The sequence below is a fragment of the Notolabrus celidotus genome, chromosome 13 (genome assembly GCF_009762535.1).
Source record: "Notolabrus celidotus isolate fNotCel1 chromosome 13, fNotCel1.pri, whole genome shotgun sequence".
NCBI lineage: Eukaryota > Metazoa > Chordata > Actinopteri > Labriformes > Labridae > Notolabrus > Notolabrus celidotus.
Genome location: NC_048284.1, coordinates 18975509 through 19000119, shown reverse-complemented (window position 1 = coordinate 19000119; position 24611 = coordinate 18975509). Strand labels below are relative to the sequence as shown.

Genomic DNA, 24611 nt, shown 5'->3' with positions numbered 1-24611 from the left:
GTGCACTAATTTCACTGATTGGGGGAAATAAGAAGCCAGGCTGCAAGATAACAAAGATTTTATTGTCAATTTGTGGACCAAGGATGGTTTAACAAGCACCACAGCCAGACTCACTACGCACAGAGGAAGAAGAGTTGTACCTTTTGTCTTTTAGGCCATGTAGTATTTCAGTCCGTGTGCATTTGTGAAAGCCAATGTGTGTCCCTGTGAAGTGGGAAGTGTGAGGTACATATCAATTGGTCAGTTTTTTTATTAAAAAAAGTTATATTTTTGGGGCTTTTTTGCCTTTATTGGATAGGACAGCTGAAGCTGGACAGGAAATGTGGGGAGTAGATAGTGGGGGAAGACATGCAGGAAATGGTTGACCGGCCGGTAATTGAACCGGCGACCCCTGCAACTAGGACTGTAGCCTCTGTACATGGGGCGCTTAGACCCCTAGGCCACCAGCACCCCAATAGATAAGTTTAACCCTTTGCTGAGAAACCTACTGAAGAAGGAGAACAGGAGCTACAACAAAAAAACATTGATGTCGGAACAAGTGTACGTTACATTTATAAATGTTCAGAGCTTTATTTACAAATTCTTAACATTACTGAGCTTTTCTGAGTTTCAGCTCAGTCTTCCCCTTTAACACTGAACACAGTGCATTTTGATAATGTAAACATTTCTCAGATCAAGACTTGTGTGATAATCAAGTGGCAACCTATGGTCTAAAAATATGAGTCCAATGAGGAAGTGCTAAAAACTGCAGTTCATCACGGATCCGCTTGAGGCTGGCTCCGGAAGTACCAGAAACCACATACAAACCAATTCAAAAAAGCCGATCTTTACAGCAAAAATAAACATGTTTACAGCCTGGTACAAAAGACGAGTGTAGTCTGGATAGCTCATTTCTTGATCGGCTCGCAATGTTAGGGGGGTGAATTTTTTTCTAACGCGGCAATTTCGAAAGATATTGAGATTACGAGTCTTCCAATGAGAGGCACAGCTGACTTGATTGACAGACGGAAACACTGTAACTGTTGGCTAGGAGGCTCAAAGCCCGCCTCTTTACGTCACAATCACTTGACAGCAGCAATATGGCTGCCGTCGGCGATTGGCCTCAAAACAGCACTTCAGAAACAGATGGGTGACGTCATGGATACTACGTCCATATTTTATACAGTCTATGGTCTCAATGCTTTAAAAAGCAGTGAGCCAAAACCTTACTCTGAAGATGCACTTCCTTTCTGCTTTTCTGATTGAACTCTGGATGGTGAGCAATGCAGACTGCAAAAAGGTCCTGAAGTACTGCTGGTACCAAGTCCCACTCATGACAGCAGCAGCTCTCTGGGTTCATGGCATGGGCTCACAGTTTACACACCTGCACCATCAGGTACCTTGGGATGTCTACTGCTTCTCGCAGAAGTCTGTCCTTCTTCTTTTAACTCCAGTTCATAAAGGTGTCCACTGTAAACAGCATATCATTAACACTGTCAGAATAACTGACAGATTTTTAGTTTGGTTGTATTTTTGTCTCATTTGAAGTCCACAAACAACTGATCAGTGCACTGAAGGTGGAATAATGTGTATGTGTGGGGTACACTCACTCTGGCTGCTCACTGAGTTTGTTTGGGGAATCATCCCAGAGCAGAGTCAGGTGCGTGTGGCTGATTGGACTGATTGAGACCAGGTGTGAGCAGCTTATATATTCCTGTGAGTTTCAGTGCTCTGTGCTGACTCATTGTGTAACCTTCAGAGATGGTGAGCAGTTCCCTCTGTGTGTGTGTGAACTAACAAAGTACTCTCTCAGAGAATAATTTGTTAGTGCACACAAACATTTTTTTTTATTCACCCTTAAAGCCCCTTGGGGCGTCTTTGTGTTTCCTAAAGGAGTTTTTGGAGGGTCTCTCGGAGAGTTTGCTTTCTGGTCAGTTGCTCGGTAAGTTTGCCTTACCCTTGTTTTGTTTTGATTGTTTCTTGCTCAACATAGTCTTTTTCTCTTTCCCTTTTCATGACTTCTGATATTAGTGGTTATTCCTTTGAGACAACTTTCAGCAACCCCACTTCAAAAATTCCACAATCTCTTTAATCTGTGAAACCAATAGTCACAGAATGGACAGTCCAACTTTAACTGGCCTAAGAGCCTGTGTGCACGTGTTTTTGTGTGTTTGTGTTTGAGACAAAGATGTCACAGTAAAAGCATCTGTCCTGTGATATTTTCAGTTTACAACACTGTGATTTCCTGTGATGCACTGATATTTGTGAATAAGGATGAATGCATCTAAAAGTGTGTGTGTTTGTGTAGGCAGATATACATTTCTAAGTGAGTTTTTTACTATAAATGTATTCAGAAGTCTTAGCTGTCTGAAAGGATGATGACTATAATCAAGTTGGGGCCTTTTCCATCACACTGGGTGCAAAAGTGGCCATGATATTTCCAAAAGTGCATGCTGGATGGAACATTAAAGTGCAGTGTCACGCCAACTTTTCTAATGGCCTGTCTTTGTGCCTTAAAAGCTGCTTGACATTTTCTAACCGGGTCTCTGACTGTTTGGTTTTTAGCTTTTTAAACTTTTGTTGAAGTTCAATCCTTTGCTTTGTTTTTTGTTTTGTTTTTTCCAATATGTTTTTATTGCTTTGGTTTTTAAGCATGCTCTGTGTGTATTTGTTTTCTCTCATTTCTTGTATTTTGTCAGGCGGTTTTGGTAAAATGAGCTCCCACTGAGCTAGACAGGTGCATGTAATTTTTCCTTCAGAAGGTGTGAGAGATTATATAATGAGCAAGGAGAATAAATTATTCTGTGATTGGCTTAGAGAGGTGTGGAAGACTGTAGATTAATATCAAAAAGAGAGGCTAGAGCTGGAGAAGGAAGTGTGTGTGTGTGTGTTTTGCAGATAAAGCAGTAGAATTTCGACCGATCAGCTTGTTGACTGAGATGGAGCAGGACATACCCTCAAAAAACTATCTGTGCACACACATTGGACACACACAACCTCATATCTGCTGACCTGATAAAATGAGGGGTAACAGCATACCAGCCTGCAAAAACAAAAAAAAAGATCCTTCAGGCTTTTCAGCCAGTAGGTAACCATCATGTTTTGACAAAATATGCTGTCTTATTGCTCCTCTTCACTCTCCAAATTTCCCTTTGCTGCAGCAGCTGTTTTCTTGTCCTCCCTCCATCCTTCCCCCTCCTAGGCTCTTTTGCTTGCTGATGCTCATCCAGGCACTGGGAGTACGTGCTCAGAATCGATTGTTTGATTAATACAGGAGACAAACACAATTAAAAATTGATTTGTGGCTCATTATTGACCATTGTGAATAATTTAACAAGGTCTCAACTGGGCACGCAAGTACGGTTTTGCTCAAGGTTGTGAGTGTGTTTTGGATTTTGCAGCATATTCTGATGGTGGAATCATGTGCTATTTACAGCAAGTGGACAACATGCACACGCAGCAGCACCTGTAAATCCTTTGTATCCAATTATCTCTTCTGTTGTGTGTCTTTGTTTACAAACACGAGCAATGACCTCATTAGTCACCGTTAATGACTGTTGGTTTCATACTGACACTTCTTGTGAGCTCTTATTGTTGATTGTCTGCTCTTATAGCTAATGTAGCTCCTGTGCAGGAGTTCTGCATTATAAGTATCCGTGTTAAAGTCAAGTGTACAGACTGTCAGTACATTGACAGTTTTAGAATGTGATTTTTTATTTTTTTGGAGGTGGTTCTTTGTGTGTCGCAGTGGGAGTTGCTTTGTCCATGGAGTCATACCAAGTGATACAGTTACACTCAGAGTGCTCTCATTTAGATCCAACTTCAGGGGCAAATTTTGACACTTTGCCTTGACAGTGATGAAAAGATTCACACTGACAGCCAAACTAAAGCCAAATGTTGCCAGTGTTGTGCATTTTTCACATTGCTTAGCTGATTAAATTTCAGACAAATTTGCCTTTCTGAAGTAATCAACAAATAGAACTGGCCTTGTTATTAAAATAATGGATAATTGAACAGCTCCAAATCCTGCACTCTCCTCTTGCTTCCCTGACCTCTAATATTCACAACAAGAGACCGCTTGCATTGGACTTGCACAACAATTTATAAAGGTAAAATTTGACCAACTTCCCAACTGCAATACAGGTGAAGGATAAGCACTTCACCCTGTGTGGTTTTATCATTTACTCAATGATGGGGATACAAACGATGGTAATGGCAAAATTCCACCGGATCCTTGTTTGGTCCGTAAGGGAGTAAGGCAATAAAACATAATAAAAACATCCAGTTAATTTTCAGGATAAAACACACTGTGGATCTGGTGGAAGTCTGATGTGTCTGCTTTCCACCAAGCAGCAACCTCTGGTGTTGAACAATGAAGCCAAGGCAAAGGTGCAAAAACTGCCGCTCCTTGAGTGTCCACTTGAGGCTGGCTGCAAAAGTTAAGGAATCTTTAATCGGTTGGTAAAAATGCCAAACTTGACAGCAGAATACAAATGTGTACAGTCTGATTCCAATTAGAGTAAAACTCATCACTTTATTCGTACACAAGGTGATATAAAAACTTTGAGTTATCCTATTTGCACAGTTTAGGGTTTGGATGAGTTGACATCAAGCTGGGTGATAAAATGAAAATCTGGATTTTCTCTTTAATTTCCTCCGCCACTCTCATTGGGCTGTCGCAGCTCGCACCCTCCTCCCTTGTTTTCTTTCTACAGAAACACAAACTACAACATGGCTGCCAGTGTTATTGCCCTACTGGTTTCTGTGATTAATGAAAAGATTGTTCCAAAAAAAGGCGTAGTCGCAACTGGTTCAGTGTTTTAGCGTCAGATCTCAGACAAACCCCAGTTTACAGCACAGTTTGTTCAAAGGCTGTTTCCACTAAATGCAATAGCACAACCTGTTTATATCAACATCTTAAACAGAGGCATGCAGCCCAGTGAGAGAAATGTGTCTTACAACGAGATGCACAAGACTGCTACAGCCCACAAACACCCACTAAGAAGCATATGGTCCAGTCCAACCATGCAGCCTTACATGAGTTTGACGGAGCGTTTCATCCACAACGATTGGGCTACCGTGACGTGCATGCCTGCAAACAGCTTACTTCTCTGATGACCACAAAGGTGAGCTAATAGCTCAGGGGCTAAAAGCTTGTTTTGAGTAAATTGTAGTTGTTTTTTAAGTAAGGTGTGGGTCTCAACCTTGATTTTTGGGTCAAACAAGGATCATCTAGAAAGTGGACTGTTGCAAAGAGTGACCTGTCAACTACCAGAAAGAGGTAGTCAGACTATAGAGCACATCCTGCTCTATTGATATTTTACTCATATGGGACCAATGTTAACAAAAGTGTCTGTCTTTATGAAACCTCTAAAACATTACTTCCTTTACAACTAGTTAAAAAAAATTCCAAGTGTCCAATTTGCTTCATGTCCATCCTTTAACCAAGGAAGTGAAAGGAAAACAATTGAAAGAAAGATGAGCCTTCCATGATACTTTCATCTTGAGAAACAGTTGTGTGGAGGGGCAGGTACTGAAGCATGTCCTGATTGCACTGCAGAAACAAACACCCTATATTAACAGTCTGTCATAATTGGCTCACAGATCACTGTGACAAACAGCAGGAGCTTGGCTTGAAATGGCATTGAATTAAGTGTGCTCGACAAGTTTAAAGCACCTGCTAGGGTGGCATATTGTTGAGGAAAGCACTGATAAAAACACATTTTGCCTGAGAAAAACAAGAGTGGGGGAGCTGATAATCAAGAACAGTCTGTACCTGAGACAGTTGAAGATTCTTGTTAAGCAAGATGTATAAATAAAATCAGTATAGGTGTGAGTAGGTGTCTATAGGTACAAAGAAGCAGCCAGACCCAACATTAGACACAGAACAATTGAGCTGCTACAGCTTTGCTTTGTGTGTTGTGATCAGCTTGTTGGGCTGGCTTGTTACAAAACTCCTCCATAGCTATGATTGAATGATTTAATTGTTTGAATTGAATGCAGTGTATACACCAATGTCCAATTTTATGTGATATAACAAGCAAATCCTTGCCACAAACTTTTGTGTAAAAGCAGCTTGGTTATATTCCAGGCACACCCTTATACATGATGTCACCAGTTTGTCATTAAGCATCGCTTTATGAGTTTGAGATGTGCTAAACCTGGACGATCATCGTCATTTTACACTGTAAAACTCAAAATTTAGCAAGTGTTTTTCTCATTCAACCTTATAAAAGTGACATTCACGTAACAAATCCACATAAATGTATTTGAATAAGATGTTATGAGCAGAATTAAGGCCCTGGATTTCATGTAATGAGTATATTAATCTTCCAAATGTACTTAAGTTTCCGGAATTGAGACATTATTCTTATTTTAAGAAACTAATCACGTTTATTTTCTTCCCCCAGTAGGTAGATTTTATTTTCATTACAAACACTTAAGGCCTGACTTTTTGCTTGTATTACCTTGGAACAAAAGGTTTACTCAAACTTATGTTAATCTGACATATTAAGTTTAATGAGATTTATTTGTACTAAAAATGAGCCAAAACACTCTTACTTTTGAGTTTTTGTGGCGTAGCAAGACTAAAAAACACAGTGAACATTGTGAAACAATTCTAATTCAGTTGGGTATATCCTCAAAGACCTGTTGGAAAGGTTAAGTAAAAAAAAAAAAAGATGTTTACCACACTAGACGTATTATGTTAGTTAATTCAGAACAGTCTAACTTCATGTGGAAGTGAACACAGCAATATTGTATGGGTTAGGTTGTTAAAATGGGATGCTCTGCTCATGGATTTGATGGATGGTGGGAGCTGACATGGATGAGGGTTGCTCTGGGACACCAAAGCTAACTGTTAAGCTTCTCCGAGGAGTCGTGGGCCTAACTGAACGTAACATCAGTGAAGGGAGGTGCCCACTTGATAACCCCAGTGATGTGCTAACTCGGGCTTCCCATCTGTCCTTTCTATCTCAGGCTTTAGGGGACATGAGGAGCCATGTGGTAGGCTTATCATTAAAGGCTTAGTGGGGTGGGTTTCTCCACTGAGTGCTCTTCCTTTCTTAAAACACAAGTGCCTTGTACTTAATTTAAATTCAACATGATCAATCTTTTTGGTATCCTGGTGGAGGGAATTTTTTGTGCCTTTGTTTAGAGGCTAAGACAGTAGACCAAGTAGGGCGATGGGAAGAGAAAATGGAGAAAGACGTGTGGCAAAGGGCTGCAGGTTGAAATCAAACTTTGGCCGCCCACTTTGAGGAGTATAGCCTCCTGTACATGAGGCACACAATTCAGCTGCTGAGCTAAACCGGCGCTAAACTAATTCTGAGATGAAACTCGATAAGTTGTTTATTTCATAGAAGTCTAGGACGTTGGTATTGTTGTCTTACATGACCTTTATTTGATGCCTTAGTTGGTTAAAATAAAACATGAAACATATTTGGTAATTAAAATTCATACCACGCCGGTTTAGAATATGGAAAAGTTCTCCTTTGTCCCCTGCTGTGCTTTAAACAAACCAGGACTTTATCCATCAATCTCACCTTGCTGTCACTTCTGACATTTCCCACATCTAAGCTCCCACTTCCTCACAATTACCTATCATTGTATTGTCATTGCCTCCACCGTCCTATTATGTTCTAATGGAGGAGAGGCTCTGACAGTTTGTCAGACCCGAGAAGATAAGATGGCCATTTAGCAGGCGTTTGCTCTCCTATCGCCTGTCTAGATTTAATTATACTGTTAGCTCTCTTCCCAGGAAAGGCTTTGAAGTCACCATGTCAGGAGAGCAGCAGAGACTAAACGTGATCTGCTTTACCTGCTAGTGTACAGTGCTGGAGATTAATGGTGGATTAAGGTTGGATTTCCATGTGTTAGACGTGTAGTTTTGATCTTTGAATTAATTACCACATGTACTTTGAGTATTGTGCAGAATTCAAGTGCCCCTTCATAATTATAGAACCTAATTTTGCAGAGTTCACAAAATTACAAGAGCAGCTCAGCCTGTACCAGTTGTAAGAAAAGGGAATGCGGATGTCCCTTAAGGACAGAACAGCCTGCAAAACAGCAGACCTAGCCGCAGGCAAAAAGAGAAGTGACCCTTGTAAAAAGCAATGATGCAATGTAGGCAGCGGAGTGGGGGTGTCATGTAATGAGTAGGGAGAATATCCTTCAAATTCAAGGACCTGAGTTCTGTAGACATCCAGCCCCCGCTCAAGAGTCCTTGAGCAAATCACCAAATCTCAACTGAAAACAGCATTTCCTTGAGGGGATCAATATTCATTATCATGGCTGGAGCATCCTTTTGAATCAAGAGGAATCATGTAAAGTATGATTCTATTTTCAATGAGATGTTTTTTTTTATTTTCAGGGGATAAACAAGGCAATATAATTCTCCTGAGACCGCGGGGAGCATGAAAACAACCTAAAAGTGCTGTAAGGAAAATAGATGTAAATGAAATTGAGTTGTCCTTCTCTTTGAGCATTAGAGATTCCCTTTGCGTACTTAGTTTTTTGTTATCAGTTCCCTGCTGTTACCCTTACCCCCCTTCCTCCTCTTTTCTTGTATCTATTGTTTCATTAGACCTGATCCATTTGCTCTTTTGGGCTCTGCTCCTTTTTCTTTTGCTATCGGGTGTTTGCCAGGTGGTGTGTTTGTGAAAGCTGTCTGATTTATAGCAGTGTAGAGAGCCATGCTGGACAGGAGTCTCCCACTGTGGATTCTGGAAGCGTTTGTGTGTCTGTGAAGGAGAAACAGAAAAAGAAAGCGGCAGGGTAGGTAAGTAAAGCAGTAAAGATGCGACAACTTTTCATGACCGAAGTGCGTTCGTGTCATGATTAGATAGAGAACTTTATTAATCTAGAGAGAAAATCTGGTTACCATCTCAATTGACTATCTTTTTGTATTGTTTAGTAAAGCTGAGTGTTTTGAAACTAGTTATAATTTCCTGTGTAATCCAGTCTTTCTTAAATTATCAGATGTTCCTAATTTTCCTCATTTTTAAGCCATTTACACCAACCCTCTTAGCACTGCATGTTGTTTAGGTGCTAAGGAATGTTTCCCTTCTTTTTTTCAATCTCTTTTCTGCAGATTTATTTTTTGTGTGTATTTAGCGTGTAAACTGGGTTGTTTTTTTTTATCAAGTCATGTTTCTTTAGGTGTAAATTAGCTTATGAACTCTTTTCACTTAGTTCAAAGTCCTATGTTTTTTTTTTGGCAAATCCACCTGATCACCTCCTGACAGAATTTAAACGCTTCAGACTTAAGTAAAAATCCATGAATTAACTTTTGTTCTGTACATTTTACCAAGTGATAAACTAAAGTAAGGATTAACTAATCTTAAGCTTTAGTTACAAGCAAATATGACAAGCTAACAAGATAGGCTTAAGTTACAGTGTACCAGGGCTCTCAAGTCTCACGCATTTCAACCTGTTCACACACTCACACAAGTCGCCAGACTTTGTATTTCTCACGCAGAGTAATTACTTGGACAATGACAACCAAGTTGCGCAGTTTTTCCTTAAGCTTGCCATGCACCAGATAATCAAAATAAGGAAAGAAATATAGCTACCCAACAGCCAATCAAAAAATAGCATCACGGTATCTGGGTAAAACAATGCAAGAATGTTACGTAACAAAAAAGGGGATGCACATGCGCAATTCAGACTGACCGCTTTTTGGATTCAATTTAACAGAGAAACAGATCAGTTATCTGGTATTTGCGTTTCAAATGTATTTAATGTGCATTTGTATGTGTGTGCTTTCTGTGCTAAAGCGGCACTTCATCTGAACATTGCAGCTCTAAAACTGAAACTCCTTAATCCTCTCTCAGACCATTTCAGCTTACATATGTTTTCTTGTAGTACATTTTTCCTCATATTGTATCTTTTTCAGAGTTTTCAGAAACTTTGAATCTTCTTTACACTAATTGGCATACAAATGCGGTCTGTCTACCTGCCTGACTATCTTTACTCACTGTCTGGCCTCCTGTCAGCCAATCTGCCTACTCTGTCTTGTTCTCTTTTTCCAACATTTTCTCAGTGATATAAAGGAACTAAAAGGTGCTGAGTTGCTAAGGTAACCAGTCGTCCTATAATATCAGAATCTATCACAAGTGTGTTCAGCAAGACCATTTCAGGTTCAAATCCATTTGAAAGGGGAAAAATAAGTCACGCTCAAAGTAAATGATCGTGAAGCATAAGAGATTTTCTCAGAAATGTAATTTTTGGTTTTTTTCCCCTCAATGAATATGTTTTGAAATCTGGATGAGTGATCAATAAATAATGAAAAGGTTATTCTACTCTGTTCTCATACTAGCATTGTACTTGAAGCCCTCACTTTGTATCAAAGTGTTTCCTTTCTTAAATCTTATGGTATCTAAAGCTTGAGACAGATTCAGTTTTATTAGTCCATGTTATGAAATACCCCCCTCTACTTTCTGCCTCCATCCAAATACAATGGACAAAAAAATACTAATTTGAAAAACATAAAAGTATGGTTTAAAACTTAATGACCTCTCCTCGTAAACTTCTTTGTTGTGAGCTGGACTTCAATGCCTCCCCTTTAATAAGTTTAGAGATGAAGCCAAGAGGTAGTTAACCTAACTTAATGAAATTACTGCAAACATGTAATCTCACTCATAACTTGTACAAACACACAAAAAATATATATTTGAATGGGATAGTTGTGATTTAGTGTGGGACCTATTATTAATTTTTAAACATCAGTATGTTTGTGTTATATCACCTTTAAAGCTGGGGTTGGTAGTCTCGGAAAACTAGCATGAATTTGAATGTAGCATGTCTTCAGGACTCCGTCTAACCCCTCCCCTCCTACCCTTGGAGCTCCTCCAAAATGACTCCCCCCCGCTCACATGCATGAACGCCGCTGATTCATGATCGTGACTGATTCCAAACGAGGATCCACTTGGGGCTGGCTCCGAAAGTACCGGAAACCACATACACACCAATTCAGAAAAGACGATCTTTACAGCAGAAATAAACATGTTTACAGCCTGGTACAAAAGACGAGTGTAGTCTGGATAGCTCATTTCTCGATCGGCTCACACTGTATGGGGTGAATTTTTTTCTAACGCGGCAATTTCGAAGATATTGAGATTACGAGTCTTCCAATGAGAGGCACAGCTGAATTGATTGACAGACGGAAACAATGTAGCTGTTTGCTAGGAGGCTCAAAGCCCGCCTCTTTACGTCACAATCACTGCTGTCGCGGATTGGCCTCAAAACAGCTCTTCAGAAACAGATGGGTGACGTCACGGATACTACGTCCATATTTTATATAGTACGAGTCCAACCAAGCCCTACCTTGCTGCTGCCACTGCATATCTAATATAACAAATCAATGAGTTATGATACGACATCCATTTCTTGAACTGACAACCACAATCTTTTCCTTAAACTTTACAAATACTTTTTGTACCTAAACTTAAGAAATCCAATATTGTTCTACTTTATTAACCATGTGGGGAAGCTTGCAGTTCAACACTGAGTACTCTATCCATAGTTTAAAAAGTGTCAGCCCACTGACCAGAACATGATGAACATGCCCTTCGTAGATCACCCTCTGTCTCAGCCGTAGCCTTGTACTGCTGTCTAAACTATTGTAGACATGCACAGCAGCAAAGTGGGTATCTGTAAGTCTTGACATCCTGCAATTTAAAACTGTTCTAATGGTTTCTGTAAATGACAGATTTGATCCAAATTTTACTACTGCAGGGTCAAGATTTAAGAGGACAAGAGTAAAGTAAGACAGAGTCCTTGACAATCGCAATGACCCAAGCATGCTAAAAACCCAGCGGCTTGCAGATAAAATGGACTTCGCCTAATGGAAGTTCGTTTACAAAGAATATTTAAGATTGTAAAATCTACAATGAAGGCATTTAGTGTCCTCCCAGTTCATCTAATTAGGGCACACAACAGACAAGCACAGTGCCACACAGAGAGACACACTAGGGGAAAGTCTGGCAGTGGTTTGGAGTTAATCAACCTGTTAATTGCCCCTTGGTGACAGGTTGATGCTTTTGTTTTTATCTCCCTCCCTCCTTCTTTCTTTCTCTCTTCCTGAGAGATCCTGCTGCGGTAAAAATCGGAACCAATCAGTCATTCCCAGAAGCAATTAACTGCAATTGGCCGGGCCTGGATGGGACTTGTCCTCCATCCCACTGTGTATGTAGCTGTGTGTGAACTCCAGTGGCTTTTTGTGACATATTGCTGTCTACGACATTCAGGAAAAGCTCTTGTTACTGAAGAGACTGTCTGACTGTCAGGGTAATAGGTTTTAAAATATTTCCTATTTTATATGACTTTGTCTAATTTCAACAGTTCCCTTAAGCTTATTATGAAAACATTTAATTTTTTTAGGCTGACAATATTACTTTAACCCAAATGTATTCTGGCAATTTCTGTCAATATAATTTATGTTTGAAAATCTATTATAATATTTATTTTCTCAGAACATGCCAAAGGCAAAAAGACAAGAGCCAAAAGAGCAGCATAACACTAAAATGATTACTTCCAGGTTTCACTTCTAAAGGTCAAACTCGCATATAGTAGACAGACACAAAAGAAAGCACGCACATTTTCTCTGCAGAGTGTTTGCAAGGTTTTAAAATGCCTGGTAGCTGCACCTCAAGCATGATCCCTGAACCGCCACTCGAGGGGAAAACCTTATCGGCTGTGCACTTGTTAGGTGTGGGTGAAACTCCTTTGCAAAACAAATTAATTAATCTGAGGCAATCGAATGCTGATTGTGCTCTCGGCCTCATTGGGCTAAATGATTATTAGAAAAACAGACTTAAATGAAACTAGTTTCCCCTTTCTTGACATTTGATTTCTTTTTACTTTTAACAACAATTGCTCAATTCTCTTCAAAGGTCAAAGAAGTCCAATTATAAGAAATAAACATTTAATTGCTGATGTTAGATTACTATGTGTAAACAGATTAGTGGAAGTGTAAATATGAGCTGGAAGCAGCAACTTGTAATTGCCTACTTGTGTTTTTTGTGTCTCTTCTGTAGTTCTTATTTGCCAAATTCATACAGAGGCCACTTTACTCTGAAGTCATGCTCAGGGTAGCTCTGTTATAATGTTGTACTGCTGTGTCTCAAGCTGGAAGTCTTTGATTACCCGCTAGGAAAGGTCCCAGATTTACATGCAACCATTAAAAATGCGCTAGGATACGAAACAATGCACTTTCATTCATAAAATGCACCTTATACTCTCTGTGTGACAAAGTGTAGCTCTTGGACCATGTGGGCAGGACTGAATTAGTACCCCCAGGGGCCCCTGGGCACTGAGGCTCATGTACCCCTATCTCTCTCTCACACACACACACACACACACACACACACACACACACACACACACACACACACACACACACACATTGTTAGCTAGCTGCTCATCCTTCGACTCTTCACTTTGTTCGGCTTTTTTGAAAAAGTTACTTAAGTGGGACATTTTTTATTACCACTGCGTCTTGCTTGTTTCTTTGTCTTCGCCACTCCGCTGGGCTTTTGGATGTCCATTTTCTGTCGCTTGGCGAGTTTTCCTGCACTTCTTTCTGATACATTTTTTTAAAACTTTAAATACACATGATTGGTTCGCTAGGCTGTCGCAGACCACAGAGTTATACTTCCGCAACGCCCTCTTTTGCTCTAACACACATTCACATATCTTAGGGTCAGGTAAGATGAATTACATTTTCAATATGGACTTCTCATGAGAAACATATTTATTACAACCTATGAAGTGCATTGCAGTTTGCTAATTAGTCACTTTTTTTAGCCACCTGATAGGATGGAAATGCACCTTTTTTTTTCCCCCATCCCATCGCGGAGGGCCCTTACATGCTCAGGGACCCCTGGGCACGTGCCCATATTGCCCATATGGTTGATCCGCATCTGCATGTGGGCTCCTATAGATTGCATGTCACCCTATGTTACCAAAGCAACAACACACTCTCGGTGGTCATTTCTTGGGCTCGACAGTAGCTGTGTATTGTTGAAGGAGATATGAAAGTCATGCTGCACTCTTTCAGTGTTTTCTTAAGCCTGCTGGCCCTAAAGCTACTGTTGCAATGTTAAAGTGTTAGAGAGTCAGATCATTTTGATAAGTATCCCACTATGATAAACTACTAGACTACAGCTTTGGACATCATTGATAATGTATTGCCTACAGCCAAACAACAGACAATGTTAGCATTCAGCTAAGTTGTTTGGAGCTAATATTACAGACTGTTAGTACGAAATGATACAGTGAGAAAGGTACATTCCTGGGTGACATAATAATAACTAGATATATGACTTTCAAATAAATGTAATCGTGGTTATTGCTGTGTACGTTTTCCAAGCTAACGTCATGTAAGCTAGTAACGGGTTGTGTTGTAGTGATTGGTTTATCAAATGTCCAAATGCAGTTGTTGGATATCCTAAGTGTGACCTTCTGTATGGAATGTGGTAGCTGTACTTTTAAATCCCTGATTGAGCTCTCACCCTGAGCATCCCATCACATGAAAACATCTGCCTTTTAAACCTGGCTGACATGAAAGCAACCCTAAATGGTCTGAAATAAATATTATACCATGTCTCCATGTGGTTACCTGTTCCAAAATGTTGTCATGTTGCCTTTGAAATTAAGTAGCCTCAGACTGCAGATCATGAAAGAGGGTACAATTTCTTAGGATTGCTACATGGACTATATATTACAGAGAAAAAGTTTGGGCATATAGCCAGTTACTATTTTAGACTGTTGAAGAGCACTTCTGGGAAGTGGATGAGGGTTTTTTTGCTGAATCATGGATTTACACAAAAAGGCCTCTGAACATGTGCATATAAGTGTGTGTGTGTGATTTACTCATCTATTTTATTGTTGCACCCCACTTTAGGACTGTGTATGTGTGTGCATGGATATGTGCGTCCTTTGCCCTTCATTGAGAATTCAGTGCTGCTCTATTTTTGTGCTTCACATTTCTCATCAATATTTCACTCCCTCTCCTCCTCCTCTCTCTCTCCCTCTCACTCTCTCTCTCTGTCTCTATCTCTCTCTCTCTCTCACTCCCTCTCTCTCCCTCTCTCTCCCTCTCTCTCTCTCTCTCTCTCTCTCTCTCACTCTCTCTGTCTCTTTCCTGGGCATCAGAACGAGGTTTTATCTATGCTCCACCACACACTATTGAAGGACTGGCTGGCTGACTGGCTGGGATCCCGCTGGGACGATATGAGTTGCGTCTGGTGCTGTAAAGAAACTGCCACCGCCAGATGGTTGCAAACAGTCCTTTTGCTATTTGTTTTTAACCTTTATTTAACCACAGTTGGTTGACAGGGTCCAGCACATGGTCGCAGTTTTAAACTGTCAACAGAGAAGTTGTCCGGTACAAACAATCCCTCTGACACAGGGTTGTGTAACAAATCCACTGGAGCAGCAACGGTCAAGGGCAGGTCAGTCCATGATGGCTGTTGATTATAGTTTTGTGGCATCATATCCACCCTGCTGGGTCAATTCCAGCTGCCCCATCAACACAAATGACACTACACAGACAGGAAGCAGAGGGAGGTTTAAAGAGCAAAGACCCCATGTAGCGCAACATAATAGCTGTGCCCCCCCCCTTCCCCACCAATTAACCAGGGCAGGCGCTACAAATGTAGCTGACGCTCAAACATTTAACCTTTGGTCGGACATATCTGCAGGTGGCACTTTTTCAGCTCATTTCTCTGTTTGTGCCCATTTCAGCACTTCCTTCAAGGGCGGGTCAAAATTGTGTAGTCCCCAAGTGGCAACCTGCAGTCTCAAACTATGAAGCCCATGTGGTGTGCCCATTTCTAAATCGGCACACACTCTACGGGAGGCTCAAAGCCCACCTCTTTACGTCACAATTGCTCGACAGCAGCAATATGGCTCCCACTGCCGATTGGCCTCAAAACAGCGCTTCAGAAACTGATGGGTGACGTCACGGATACTACGTCCATATTTTATATGATGGCTATGATGAGAAGGTGTGTTCAAACTCTTGACTGGTAGTGTACAACAAAAATGTAGATAGTAAGTAACTAAGAAAGAAATTTTTGTGGAACACTTTTAAAACACTTCTACTACAAAGTGCTTCACAGGTTTGAAAATAAAAACCAGGTGTGAGATTATCCAGAGTTCTGGATCCTCTATGAAGCAGAGTACCTGTTGAAGGATTTTATGCAAGATACTCATCTGTTATCTCCTACCACGAGTGAGTGAATCAGTCTGAAGTATATAAGTAGTTTAATAACATTCAATATATCATGAATATGAGAAAGACGTCCCTCAAAAAGCTTATCAGGTTGTTTTAGTGGTTGTGGTGATTACTTTAAAATGCTTAGGAATAAACTTTGTTCATTATTTCAGCTTCATACACCATGTCTCACACCACAGTATTATTCGTTGAAATAATGAGATAATTGAATAATGATCCCAGATTCAAAAGTCAATGTTTCAGGTTAGTGAATTGATTTAATCCAATTAATCAACTCACTACACCCAAAGGTTTGGAAAAGTCCCTGCATTTAATACGATTTGCCACTGAAACCTTAATTATATTTCTAAATCATGAGGACAAGCAGAGCACTAACTAGACAGAGTTTAAGCCTGTAGGTATTTATAGACTTTACTTTAATACATGCAGCAAGTTGGCAGTCAGAAACTTTGAAGGGTGCAGGATTGACTTTCTTTTGATCCCTATAAAAGCAACTTTTGCTTCATCTGTTAATTTCAGTGCGATATTTGGAGTCTATTAGGGAAATCTGTTGTGAGCGCTCTTACCTGTGGATGCCAGCTGACACCCAGGGGAGCTAAATCATGCCTGCTAATTAACTATCAGACCACTATTGGATACCTGGCTGTGCTCCAGCACGTGTGTGTGTGAGTGTTTGGGTTATTTTCCCTCTTTGTGTATCAGAATAAAGGTGTGATTATGGAGGGCATTAGCCCCTCTGCCTGCCTTTATTAGACCACACATGAAGGGCTTTATTTCATCAGAGCTGACGCCCTCCCCAGGAGTCATTTCTTTTTGCAATTTTCTGCTCGGTTTCATGTTCCATTACCGGCAGATTATGCTTTCTCTCTGTATTGCACATACGCTCATTTATGGATGAGCTCACACACAAACACATTTGCAGCATTTACACACCCACACAGCTACACACACATATTGTGAATGCTCATGATCCATGCACTGTTGTTATTGGACCACTGGTTGCTGAATGGTGGATGGGAGTGTGCCTAGAGGAGAGGACAGTTGTTAAACCAGCACTGAATTGCTTTCTTTACTATGAAAGTAAAATCTATTCCAAAAACCCATTACCTGTATGGATGATTTAAAGGCACACGGTGAAAGGAAAGGTGAGCTTTTACTCCCTATTTCATCCTAATTTCTTTCTATGTGTTTACGTGTGCGTGTGTGTGTGAGGGCATTTTTTTGTGTGGCGAGTGTGTAAAGGAAGTTGGCAGGAACCCCTATATTATATTATATTGACTAAAGGTGCTGATTCAACATATTATGATTCTTTTATGAGGCACTCCGCAGATTTGATATTTGAAAGTCAATTTACTGGTTGAGGGGAGCATTGCTAAGTATGTGAAAATAGTTTCATATCTACCAGCAAGACTGAAAAAGTTATATTGACGACGTCAAAGTGATGTCATCACCTTATAACTTTATAAAAGCATGCATCACAATGAGGAGCAAGTGTGAAAGTCATGGGCGTTTGTCATGGAAGGAATGTCTCAACAGGGACAGTTATGTAACAGGAAGTGTTACTTTGGCAGCTCCATAACTTGTCCTGTCGTCTCATCTTTTGGTTATCACCTAAAAAACACCTACTCATGAAGCTCAGCTGTGTTTTGTGTTGAGGTATCTCACATGAAGTTATACAATATATACAGTTTTTACTGCTTAGAGTGGGCACAGAAAGTTCAGATAGAGACACCCTTACTGTTCTGTAAATTACGGTGACAGCATGCTTATATCAACAGCACTCCTCTGATCACACCTTACATGCTAGTTCTTTGTTCCACTTTTTTAATTTGGCATAAGGTTTCCTTCTATCATCTTCCCTAATGTTTCAATCTGTAATGCCGAAATTTAGTTAACTTTGGTGCTGTTGGATAAAATCTTAATACACATGTGACTGTGTTTGCACACATCTTTACTCATCACGCTTTTGTTTGTTGTTATAACTGTAATATCCCACTCTTGACACAAGGTTCAACCATAGATTGTATAAAATATGGATGTAGTATTCCTGACGTCACCCATCTGTTTCTGAAGCGCTTTTTTTAGAACTATCGGCGGGAGCCATATTGCTGCTGTCGAGCGATTGTGACGTAAAGAGGCGGGCTTTGAGCCTCCTCGCCAACAGCTACAGTGTTGCAGCCTGTCAATCAAGTCAGCTGTGTCTTGTAATCTCAATATCTTCGAAATTGCAGCGTTAGAAATAAATTCACCCCCCGTACAGTGTGTGCCGATTGAGAAATGAGCTATCCAGACTACACTCGTCTTTTGTATCAGGCTGTAAACATGTTTATTTCTGCTGTAAAGATTGTCTTTTTTGAATTGGTGTGTATGTGGTTTCCAGTACTTCCGGAGCCAGCCTCAAGCGGATCCTCGATGTACTACAGTTTTTAGCACTTTCGCATTGGACTCATATTTTTAGACCGGAGGTTGCCGCTTGCCATAAGCATACAAGAAGGAGCTGACTTTTGTTTGTAAACAGCTGCTCCTTGTACTTCCTGCTGTGTATCCCTGCTCTGCTCACCTTTGCGAGCAGTTGCCGCTTGGGTTCAACACCCAAATATAATGTTTGGAGTTCAATCACTGAACTTCTTCTTGTTCTCTCTGTGAAAAAACTAAAGTGCTGATGTGATGATTCAGCGTTTACTTTCATCATGATTTTCTTTGGGATTTGCACAAAAAGCATCCGAAATATACAATTTTTTCCCCTCTCTTGGTCATTCTTGGGCTTCACAATCCAAAGATGATGCACTTTTCTTTTTTCATCCCCAGTTCTTTTTCACATCAATGGGTGATACATCTTCTCCTGCATGACCTGTCAAAAAAAATGCTTTTTGGAAAGAGTTGATGCTCTGGATATGATAAAGTATTGTGTAGTCTTTATAACAGCGGATATTATTTGGAGGCGTGCAGACAGACAGAGGAGGATATGGAGCCAAAGAGAGAGAAGAGTTCTTTTTCCTTTTTTTACTCCAGTCTGCTGTGATGGTGGGCGAGATAGAAAAGCCTGCATGGGTCGCTGAGAGGTGAGAGTAAGAGACTGGAGAGCGCAGGAGGAGAAGAGAGGTGATAGACGCTGCTGAAATGAGTACAGAGGAATCAAAGGATGGGAAAAATTACATGAAAATGCTGCAATTTTCCGAGCTACTTGATGTTTTTTATCACAAGACAGTGAAGGCACCATTGTGGTTTTTCTTTACAGCAGTTATTTTAATAGTGGGAATAAAAGGAAGGACATGAATGCTGTCAAAAAAAGAAGAAGCCACTTTATGATTTGACGTGTGTTCATGTGTGCTGGAGCTTGAGTCAGTTGCTGCCTTTCTCTCTACAGGTGTGTGTTCACCTTCATTAATTTCATGTAAAAGTAGCTCTCATTATCTCCTGAGATTATTAATGTGTTTGTGTGTACACTGATGATTTCATTTGGCTCATTTAAACAACATCAGAACTAATAGATGAGTGTCAGAGGTGTTATTGACAAGCAATCTTTGATTCATTCACAACCTCCTCATCCATAAACCTGCAGCTCCTCACTGATGAGCATGACTGACTTTGCTACTGTTTAATGAAGTTGTTTATTGCTTCACCGGCTTATTTATTTACTGCAATTAGCCATGATGGAAATGTCTTTAAACTTCACCTTTAAAACAGAACTGTTTTCTCAGTTGGTCTTTTAGTTTGTAAAGCACATGCATGACCTACATTTTTTGGCACTTTGTGCTCGCAGATTGTGTTATGATGAGTAATCGGCATGTCCACGGACAGATTGTGAATGAACATTTTGTACCAAGGGAATAAAAGTGATAATTGGGTATGATTTCAGAGACATTTAATCTTTCGCTAAAGAGACAGACTCTTTATAGTCGAGGGCACGAGCTGACTCAGTCATAGCCTGCGTCACTATGCTGGATGGGTGGTATTTCTAGGAAGAGATACACATCTTTTCCCCTGCGAACACAGGCTTAGATGTTGATTTTTTTGCTTTTTAGGATGTTGGATGTCATTCTGCTCCACTAATCCTATCTTCTCTTACAATATCGCAGCTGCATCTCAGCATATAGCTGGGTGATATGGTAAACATGCTCCTTCAGATTTTGTGAGGCATTGTATGAAAGTTTGTGTTGCCACTTCCGTAGGAGCCTTTAGGTGGAAAGTAAAGTCCTCATACCACCACCAAGGCATCCTGACACTCCATTTCTCCCCACCCTCTGACCCTTTTCCACATGAAACCTGTTGGGAAGTCATAGGTGTGCCAGGCCCCTAAAACCCACACCACATTCTACCTGTCCACTTGTGTGATTTGTTAATTTAATGACATTTGATCATTAAGGGCCTGTGTCCACTTAAGGTGTTTTTTTTGTGCTGCAGTGCCTATGTTTTACACAAAACCAATGCAGTTCAGTGTTTTCAGTGCTTAGCGTCTATAAAGCACAAAAACGCCCTCCAACCAACACCAAACCAACCACATTTAAAGGACTATTTCCCCATCTAGAACCTCAATACTACAGCACTATATCCATCATTATTTTGGCACAATGGAATAAAAGCAAATATGAAGAATACACAGCATTTCTTAAACAGACAAATGGTCACTGCAACTTATGTCCTCCAGCAGCACTAAGCCCCAGAGAGAAGCGCTCTGAAATGTTGGTCTTAGATGCTACCAACACAAAAAAAAGCCAATTGTGAACACAGGCCCTAAAGCTGCTGTGAGGAACTTTAATATTTTATGGATTTTGGTGACCTCTGTTGACAAAGTGGACCATCTAATCTCTTATCTAAGTGTACTGTTAAGTTAATGCATCTTTTGAAGTGCTGATTTTATCAAAGAGGTGGATGGTGCAACTTTTGGTGACATGGTGGCACAGTGGGTCTGACTGTACCTCTCATATGCCAAAGTTAACATAAGCTGAGACCAACTACTGCACTACTAGCTAGTAGGATGCACAAAAGTGTGGGCTCTGCTGAATGCAATAAAAATTGTCACAGGTAGTCGGATCAAACATTTTCTCTCTGAGGGACCTCCAAAAATAGGTGGAAATTTTGGATTTTGGGGTAAATTATAAACATTACAGCCATCATTTGATTACTTCTCCCAGTGTTGGTCATTTCACTTTATAGTGCAATGAATAGTTACACATCTGTATTTAGCTCAGTCACCTATGCTTTAAAAGCTTTGTACTATAATACATTTTTAAAAATGTTTGATTTTACCTCAATAACGACCCTTGGTTTCTATTTATTTTGTAGCATTACCCATTACTAAAGATGGTTAGTTGAAATAAAATTCCCTCATTATGAAAAAAAATCAAACTCTATAGTCTCATGAAAAATATAGTGAAATATTATTTTTATTCACCATCCCAATCAATTGCTGTATTGGGCTGAGAGAGAGAGCCAGGGTCATAAACACTTGCTGCAGGCCTGTATGAGCTTTGTGGTTATTGACCATTTCTCACATCCTTAATACAGTTAGCCAGTCACAGACTGACTGTTGAATGAACATATGCTTGTTTATTTAAGCTGCACCCTTAAGGCTCTATCCAGAGAGAGATGGAACGACTTACATAGAGTCTTATAGAGAGACTTTCAGAGAGAAAGATAGAGAGAGAGAGAGAGAGATGGAAAGGGTGAAATCATCATAACCATACTTGAACTACAGTACAGTGTGAGACTAAAAGAGTGAGGAAAAAGAACCAAGGATCTCTGTTCAAACTCTCCCTGTGAAAAGAAATTCACTGAGGGCATTATTCAACAGTGTGCAATTGTAAAAGATGCGAGGGAAATTTTGTGGCTCTAAAGACTAACGTTATGAAATGCTAAAACCTAAACCTTTACTGGGGGAAACACTCAGGAGTATAACATGACAAAATGTTAAGAGAATGACATTTAACGGCCAGTTATTCAGAGCCAGGGCAGCCAGGAAAGGTTGTGAAACGCTCATAATGACATTTACTGTAACCTTTTCCTGTGACTTTTTCAAAAAAGGGTTAAAACCACAGAGACGGAGAGATGGGGCTATGTTAGGTCGTTCCCATTAATCAAAGTGGGATTGCACTGGGCCACAGCCTGAGGGCACTTTCTCCTCTTACTCATTAAGGAGTGAGGAGCAGGAGGAGGAAGGGCCACACAGAGAAAGCAGTCAGAGCTGCAGGGTGGACTTATGAGTAAAATGTTTGTGTTTTAACCAGTCAACCCTGGGTCAAAAACTCTGTTCAACCCCCTGCAGTGACTTTGAGCCGCACTGTGCCTTTCCTTACTTCTGCAGAGCGGGTTCTATCATCATAAAACAAAGTCAACCTACATTCTCTTCATATAAATATTTTCAGAAAAGCTCAATTTGCATGAATGTTTTATCATTACCAAATTTCTCATTATTATGTACAAATGTGTTTTTAAACACTACAGTAATGCGCATTAATTATGGAGCGAGAGCTGGTAAATGGAGCTGATTTAAGGGAAAGGAAAGCTGCTTTGTAAAACACTGATTATGAAAGACCTAAGTGCAAATGTGATGAGACATTTACAAAGTGTTTGTGAATGAGACCTGCTGCTGTCAAAGGAATGAGAAATGACTTCTGCAGGCAGAATTTTTCATTTCATCCTTGTCCAAATTAGATTTCACCCCGCAAATGTCACCCTCGACGAATCTGAATCCCTAATGGCTTCTAAAAGCAATTAAATATCTTCATCTTTGGGGCTAAGGGTAAACATAAAGGTAATGTTTGTAACTCAAATGAATGAAAAGTACTCCTACAACATTCTCAGAGCTTGTTGACGATAAGCTACTGACATTTAGCTGTCACTGTCTCCTGACGGAGGAGCAGAGGGCTGAGTCGTGCAGCTGCGGCAAAGCACATATCCTGAGGCCATGCAGTCCCTATAAACTCAGTGAAGCACAGTCAAATGTTGGAGCACCTGCCCGCAGAATAGAAATTCATCGACTGAGGGAAATGTTATCCTCAGGTTTTAGCACCTGAGAGTGTTTTTCTGCTGTTGACCTTTTAAGATTTTAGCAAAACACATTCCCACACAGTTTAACTTGCTATGATCATAACATTGACTTCATAGAGCTGCAGCTTTAATAGCTTTATACAAAAAGGCAAGTGCATAAAGATTCTTTGATGGGAGGGGCCAAATCACAGTGTTGGAAAGTGACAAAATACATGTGCTGCACTATTGCCACAGTAGTACAGGGGCGTGCCCAGACTTTTTTGATAGGGGTGGCCAAACAGGAGAACTGACTGACTGACACAGAGGTAGCATAAAGTCTTTGTGCACAAAATTGAACTGAATTAGTGTTGATTATTTAACTCCTCCGTATGAGCTGTGCATATCTTCTTTAACAACAATGTTATATTCCTGCTTTTAATTCTTTAACTTTTCCATGTAGCACAACAAAGTGGCAATATTTCAGTCTTCTGAACTAATTCTTGAAGGACTCAACAAGAAAATGTAGGCCTTAGTCCAAAGTCCTTACTTTAAAGGTGTTTTTTGACCGCAGGAACTTTACCCCGGAACTAGGGACTTTACCCCTGAACTATGTGCGTTTCCACCGGAGGAACCAGGGTCTAAATTTAGTTAAGGGGTAGTTAATCCCCCCATGCTTTGGGGGGTAGTACTTTTCAAAGGTCCTGGGACTTTCAGCTGAATGTAACTGTGTTTGTGGAGTTTACCCAGTTGTTGAAACACAGGGAGTTCCTGGGAATGCATACTAGTTTAGTTATTTATTACGATTTCAAAATACTATTTAATATATTTTTTTTTCTCCATATGTCACTGGCCTGATTTGCACAATCTACCCGGGACTTCAGCCAGCGGTCTAAAAGCACAGTAATGTTTTAGTTCAGGGAAAAGTAGTTCTGGGGCTAAAATACCTTGGAACTCTTGGTCGAAATGCACTTTAAGTGATAAGTTCTACATGTAAAGAGAACTACTAGCAGGCTGTTGCTACACAGCCCAAATAGTTAATTTTAACATAAGTTCCGCCTTTAACAAGATAAATAGCCAATCACAGTTTTTAAATCTGGGGTGGTCACATTTCATCACATGTTCCTACCCTTTTGTATTTAATAATCAGCTAAAGTTAACATTAAGAAACACATGACCAGCTGACTAAATGTAACGCATTGTAACAGACTAAACTACCCACCTTAAGAAAAAGGGGGCCTTGTGTTTTCAGTACTGGAGAAAGATTGTTAACATTCTAACTTCTGAGCTCCTTAAACAGATCTGCCCCTGTAGTTAACTGACACATCTTCCCAAGGAAACAACTCAAAAAATAATTTATACAAAGAAATATCACCAAATGATGAGCCTCTGCTGCCTTAGAGTGAGGAAGCTTTCTTTCTGTTGC

General features: G+C 40.2%; 1 long non-coding RNA gene across 1 annotated transcript in view; it reads left to right on the top strand.

Annotated features, from left to right (window-relative positions):
- Positions 1-1731: 1731 nt before the first annotated feature.
- The window catches only part of LOC117823637, an 82987-nt gene continuing 60107 nt past the window's right edge, over positions 1732-24611 (top strand). The window contains exon 1 of the long non-coding RNA XR_004633443.1: positions 1732-1921. This is a non-coding gene — a long non-coding RNA (uncharacterized LOC117823637). The remainder of the gene's footprint in view (positions 1922-24611) is intronic.